Genomic DNA, 6,000 nt, shown 5'->3' with positions numbered 1-6,000 from the left:
GTGAAGAAAGGAGACCTCCTAAATACGCAAGGCTGGAAAAAGCAACAGTCCAGCCAAATTTGAGGAAATCTACACTTGGTGCAAATTACCTCATGAGCTATTGTCCCACTTCCAACCTACCATTCTTGAGCAAAATCCCTGAGTGACCCAACTGCATCAAAACTCCTTCAGTATCCTGGACCACTCACAAAAGAAGATGGCCTATAGACAATTCTCTTGGTACCATTGGATGGCAGTAAAGGAGCCTTCATCTCTGGAGCACTTCCAAGCAGTGGAGTGCAGTATCACAGTCCTCTTTTTACCTCTGGTGCCCCCTGCAGACTGACCTTGGTAGGTCTACAGTGGCTTGGCCCTGCAGCCAAGTCACAAAGTCCAAATACACCCCTCTTGGGGTAGTAAAGAGTCCAAAAAGCAAACAGTATATTTGACCTCACTAGGATCTTCAGCCCTGGGCCCTCTAAATTCAGCCCTTTGTTCAGGCTCCTGGATAAACTCGGTCCCTTTCCTGGGATTGATGCCACTTTACCGGTGGTCAGTGGGGGAACCTGGGCCTGCACTACTCTGGGTTCAAACTCGGGGACCTATACACAGTAGCCACATAGCGCTCACTGTGATTCACTGCTGTTACTTCCCTGGGCGGCTTCCCACCTGGCCCCTTTAGCTTCACCCTTCTCTCAGGGTTAAGGTTCTTGGTCTCTTTCTCCCCCTGCGAACCCACCTACGCAAAATGCAGCCAGAAAACATGCTCTGGCTGTCCCTTGAGTTCCTATGGCCAGAGGGCCAGGTCCAACTCCTCTGATCCCAGCCAGGGACTGAACTACTAAGCCTTTGCAGCTGCTTTTATCTGGGTCAGCAGGGCCCTGATTGGCTGTTGCTAGCCCTTCTAGCCATTGGAGGTTTCTTTAGCTTCCAAGATGACTGCTCCAGTGAGGCCTCTCTAGGCAGTCCTGGAAGACCCACTTTTGCTGCTCTTTTCCTTCCACCTCTCTGCTTCCTGGGATGGAGTGTAGTAGGACTGTGGGGCCTCCCATAGGGAGCCACAAAGGCCAGATACTCTGTATCACAATGACCTTCTGGGCTTGGTCAGAGGTCAAATTTCCATGCCTATACTATCTGATTTCTCAGCAGCCTTCAGATCTGCAGATTAGAAAGCACTGTTGGTCAAGGTGAGGTTTGTTGAGGGTAGGCAAAGTGACATTGTCCCTCTCTACATTTCATCCCATTATTCTTAGTTTGTATCTCAGCATACCATATTAAATAATTCTTCTCCCTACACATTGCTAATGCCCTTCAAATATTTTCTTTCAATCCCGACTTTGATACTCTTCCACCCATTTGCCAATATCGCTCTAATAAAATGGCGCATCGGACCAAGTGTAATACACCAGGGTCAGTGACACCAGAGCCATAAGGAAGATCTCACCCCCACTACATACTAATATGGGGTATGTCTAAAACACCCCTGGTGGCCTGTGTCAGCTGACTTGGGCTTGTGGGGCTTGGGCTGCTCAGGGGGGACAATCCTACCTGCTCATGGGTTACCAGAGACTGGGCGCCAGCCTGAGCTTGAATGTCTGCACTGCAGTTTTATAGCCCAGCAGCCCAAGCCCTGTGAGCCTGAGTCATAGAATCATAGAATATCCAGGTTGGAAGGGACCTCAGGAGGTCATCTAGTCCAACCCCCTGCTCAAAGCAGGACCAACCCCAACTAAATCATCTCAGCCAGAGCTTTGTCAAGGGCCTTAAAAACCTCTAAGGATGGAGATTCCACCACCTCCGTAGGCAACCCATTCCAGTGCTTCACCACCCTCCTAGTGATACAGTTTTTCCTAATATCCAACCTGGACCTCCCCCACTGCAACTTGAGACCACTGTTCCTTGTTCTGTCATCTGCCACCACTGAGAACAGCCTGCCTTCTTCCTCTTTGGAACCCCCCTTCATGTAGTTGAAGGCTGCTATCAAATCCCCCCTCAGTCTTCTCTCCTGCAGACTAAATAAGCCCAGTTCCCTCAGCCTTTCCTCCTAAGTCATGTGCCTCAGCCCTCTAATAATTTTCGTTGCCATCCATTGGACGCCCTCCAATTTGTCCACATCCTTTCTGTAGTGGGGGGCCCAAAACTGGACACAATACTCCAGATGTGTTCCTAGTTCCACTAGTGCCGAATAGAGGGGAATAATCACTTCCCTCCATCTGCTGGCAGTGCTCCTACTAATGCAGCTCAATATGCCATTAGCCTTCTTGGCAACAAGGCACACTGTTGACTCATATCCAGCTTCCCATCCACTGTAATCCCCAGGTCCTTTTCTGCAGAACTGCCACTTAGCCAGTCGGTCCCCAGCCTGTAGCAGTGCATGGGATTCTTCCATCCTAAGTGCAGGACTTTGCACTCATGCTAGTTGAACCTCATCAGATTTCTTTTTAGCCCAATCCTCCAATTTGTCTAGGTCACCCTGGACCCTATCCCTGCCCTCCAGCGTATCTACCTCTCTCCCCAATTTAGTGTTATCGGCAAACTTGCTGAGGGTCCAATCCATCCCATCATCCAGATCATTAATGATCTGAGATGGGCCAGCTGTGGGTGTTTTAGTGCAATGTGGACATACCCTTGGTGTCTAAATTGCATTGGTGTCTCTTGTGATCCCACTGCACACACATTTAATTTACTTTTTATGATTAACCTTAAATCTCTTGGCATTACTGTTCCTGATAGTTCTTTCTCATTAAATATTTGTCTTGGATTATTTTTCCATAGCTGTGCTAGCTTGTATTTATCCAAGTTGAATCTATGACTATTCTTCGTTATTACCTGAAACTAAATATTCTAGAAGTGCAATGCTACTGGAATTTGATCATTCACCACCTTACATTTAAAATTTGTTATTTAGTAAGTTTTCTGCTATGTAACTTAGAGGTTTCATCTGCTCATTGTGTGGACAAGTGAAAGGTTATGTATGATCTTATGAAGACATTTTACTAGGCAGCAGTGGTTAATTTTACTTCTTGCTGATTCTTTAGTTGTGAATGCTCCTCTGAAAAAGTTATTGGTATAAGCCACATTGATTACTTTATTGGTATTTATTATAAGGTATTCCAACCATCTATAGCAACTTTGGTCATTATTTAGCAACAGTGTCCAGACAAGAATCAATCACTTTCAAATGTTCTGCTTTGGTGTTTAAATTCTTTTCCTTATTATAGCTTATTTGAGGTACCAGGGAAAGTGTCTTGTGTCTGACATGTTGGGCTTCCTCTGAAAAAGCTAATATCTGAGGAAGGAAATGGTAAAAAATAAGTAATAAACTTTAGTAGACAATTTACTTAAAATGATGCTGTCATGGAGTCTTTCATAATTAAAAAATATTCTATGAAAACTTGTTGGAATATTTAAACTGGAATCTGTTTTCTTACCTTGTGGTTTTTCCCTTGCATAATACACACACCAGGAATATACACACATAATACACACACAGGTGCTTTGTTATTGTAGGGTTGCTTATGAAACCTGGGCTAGTGGCCGTGGTTCTTTTTTTCTGATAGAGGTCCCAATTTGCCAAATCTTTCCTATTCAGCAAAGCATTTGCTTAATTCCCATTGACTTTAATGATTTGCTGAGCTGGAGCCTAAAAAAGCATTGGAGTATTTGTTTTGGTGATCTCTCCCCCCCACTTTTAAAAATAAACTAGATAAACTTTACAAATAAGCATAAAAACAAATACTGGGGTCTTATCAGCCTGGGCCAAGATTCATAACAAGGTCTATTCCTGCCCAGACCTTGATGAAGGCCCATAAAGCTTGTGCCTGCATGAAATAGGTGCATTCTCCCACCAAAGAATAGGAGGTTGATATTGACCTGGGCCGTGGTGTGTAGGAAGAGGGCACAGCAAAGCCTCATCATAGGGTTCCATCTTTCATAGGAGCCCGATGAGTGGGAGCTAGAAAGTAGCTGCAGTAGTGGCAGCCTTTATGGGTGGGTCAAGGGTGGGCAGGAGCCTGTTAAGGGGATATAACCAGAATTCCACATATAAAATGGAAAAATATATACATTTTAGATTCTATAACTGCACCCGAGGGCTCTGGTAGCTACACAAAGCTTTGCTTTCATGGTTAATGATAGGATAGAAACCTCTGATGGATTCATAAGCTTGTAATTCACAGCTGCCTGTTTATTAGGGAGGGACTGGTTGGGAATTACCTCCTTGGTAGGTTTACACAACAATTCCCATTTTCCCCAGGGGCAGTGGTATATGCTAGTCTGAAGAAAGAACAACCTCCTTGGTGCCCACATCTTATCTTTTTATAATAAATAGGAAATGAAATAACCTTTTAAACTATTAATGGTATCCCAGAAATTTTCAATCTATCTTTTAATATGATATTTCAGGTTGGGCGGGCAGCTATTAGTCATGATTTAATAAATCAGAAGAGATGGATCAAGTTCTCTAAGGAGGAGAAGACTTGTGGGCCATTTCCATGTAGACCTATTTGTGTGAGGAAACACCTCGATCATTTCTGGAAATGTAGGTTTGTCTGTGTGAGCAGAAGTGCCACCTCTCCTGTCTGGGTCAAGAAAATGCTCTTCTGCTTCAAAATTAAGGAATAGCTCTGTCCAGATTGGGGGGGGGGGGGGGGGGAAGAAACAATTCCGTATTCTGGGCTAGAAATATAAGAGATGCCTCATCTGAGCCCATATAGCACTCCTGCCTGTGTATGTGAAAACAATCTCCGTTTCTTACTGTTTGTAACCAGGAAAACCCTGCCCAAGTTAGGGAGTGGCTTATCTGGTTCTTGGCATATCTTGGGGCCCATCTGGCTGAGGGAATGTTATTAATTATTAATTAAGAGCTGACAATGGGCAAGGGAATGCTACATCCAATTCAAATGGAACTGCACGGGTCATGATGTGCTTGTATGTCCAGACCACCCATTTTGGGGCACCGGTCTATTAAGGATATATGGGTCCAGTCTGGGAATAAATCAAAGCCCTCCCCCCCTTCCAGAAGCTGTAAGGTGTCTCCCTGCCCTGCTAATGCTACCTCCTGTTACCTAGTCCCCTTAGGGCCCAGCTTCTACCTCTGGATCCAAAATTTGGTCACAGGGTCTGGATCCATTGACCATGACTTATCCATCCCTGTTTATGGGCTGTTCTTGGTTACACATAATATTTTTCTCAGTAAAACTGGAATCCTTTCTCTCTCTCATTTTGATCTAAAATCTTTTCAGGGTTGTCTGATTTGCTCTAGGTCCAACCTATATTCCAACTACCAACAAGTATAAAAATGGTGACACTTACCCTATAGGGTCAAGTTCAGATGAGGCAATAGAATAGTTCCACAGATTAACTAAATTCCAAGATTACTAAAATATGTCCTCCGACAGTTTAAAAAAAACCTAAAAAAATAAAGCCTAATTCATTTCTCTTCACTAACGCCCAAAGCAGTGATAAGAGCTGAGTTGCAGTGGTAAAGGTAGTAGTATTCTATCCCACTTCACATAACTATAGTGCACCTACCCTATGCTGTTGACAGAACTATGCTTCAGGCCATATTGATAAAAAAATCTGTGCCACAGCTAAATCCACAGGATATTTTTATGTACAAGTTCATACATGGTTTCCAAGCATGCTGTACAGAGAACAATGTCCTGTTTATGTGGGTGTGTGCACTGTCAGGCAGGTGAGATTTAAGTGAGTGCAGATTTTTTGAATGGGAATCAAAAAGACTATTTGGAAATGCCCTCCTTTGCTCATGCCAGGTTTGTGACTGAACATTTGAAATTCACAGATACTAAAGGTGTTACTAGTAGCAAGCAGTGTTCTGTTGCTTTTTTCCACAAAAGCAGCAGGAGCAAAACAGGTAGTAGAGCAGAAAACTTTCCCCAAACCCGTAGTATTGGGTGCACGTATTTTTTCCTCATTTTTTCTTCAGTCACAAAAATTGACTATTTTTTTAATGAAGGGGGAAAAAGAGGCTAATGTTACATTTGTTCTAAAAAAAACCCT

This window comes from Chrysemys picta, chromosome 3 (assembly GCF_011386835.1).
Source record: "Chrysemys picta bellii isolate R12L10 chromosome 3, ASM1138683v2, whole genome shotgun sequence".
Lineage (NCBI taxonomy): Eukaryota > Metazoa > Chordata > Testudines > Emydidae > Chrysemys > Chrysemys picta.
The sequence above is the reverse complement of the archived record's forward strand: the minus strand, read 5'-3'. Positions refer to the sequence as shown.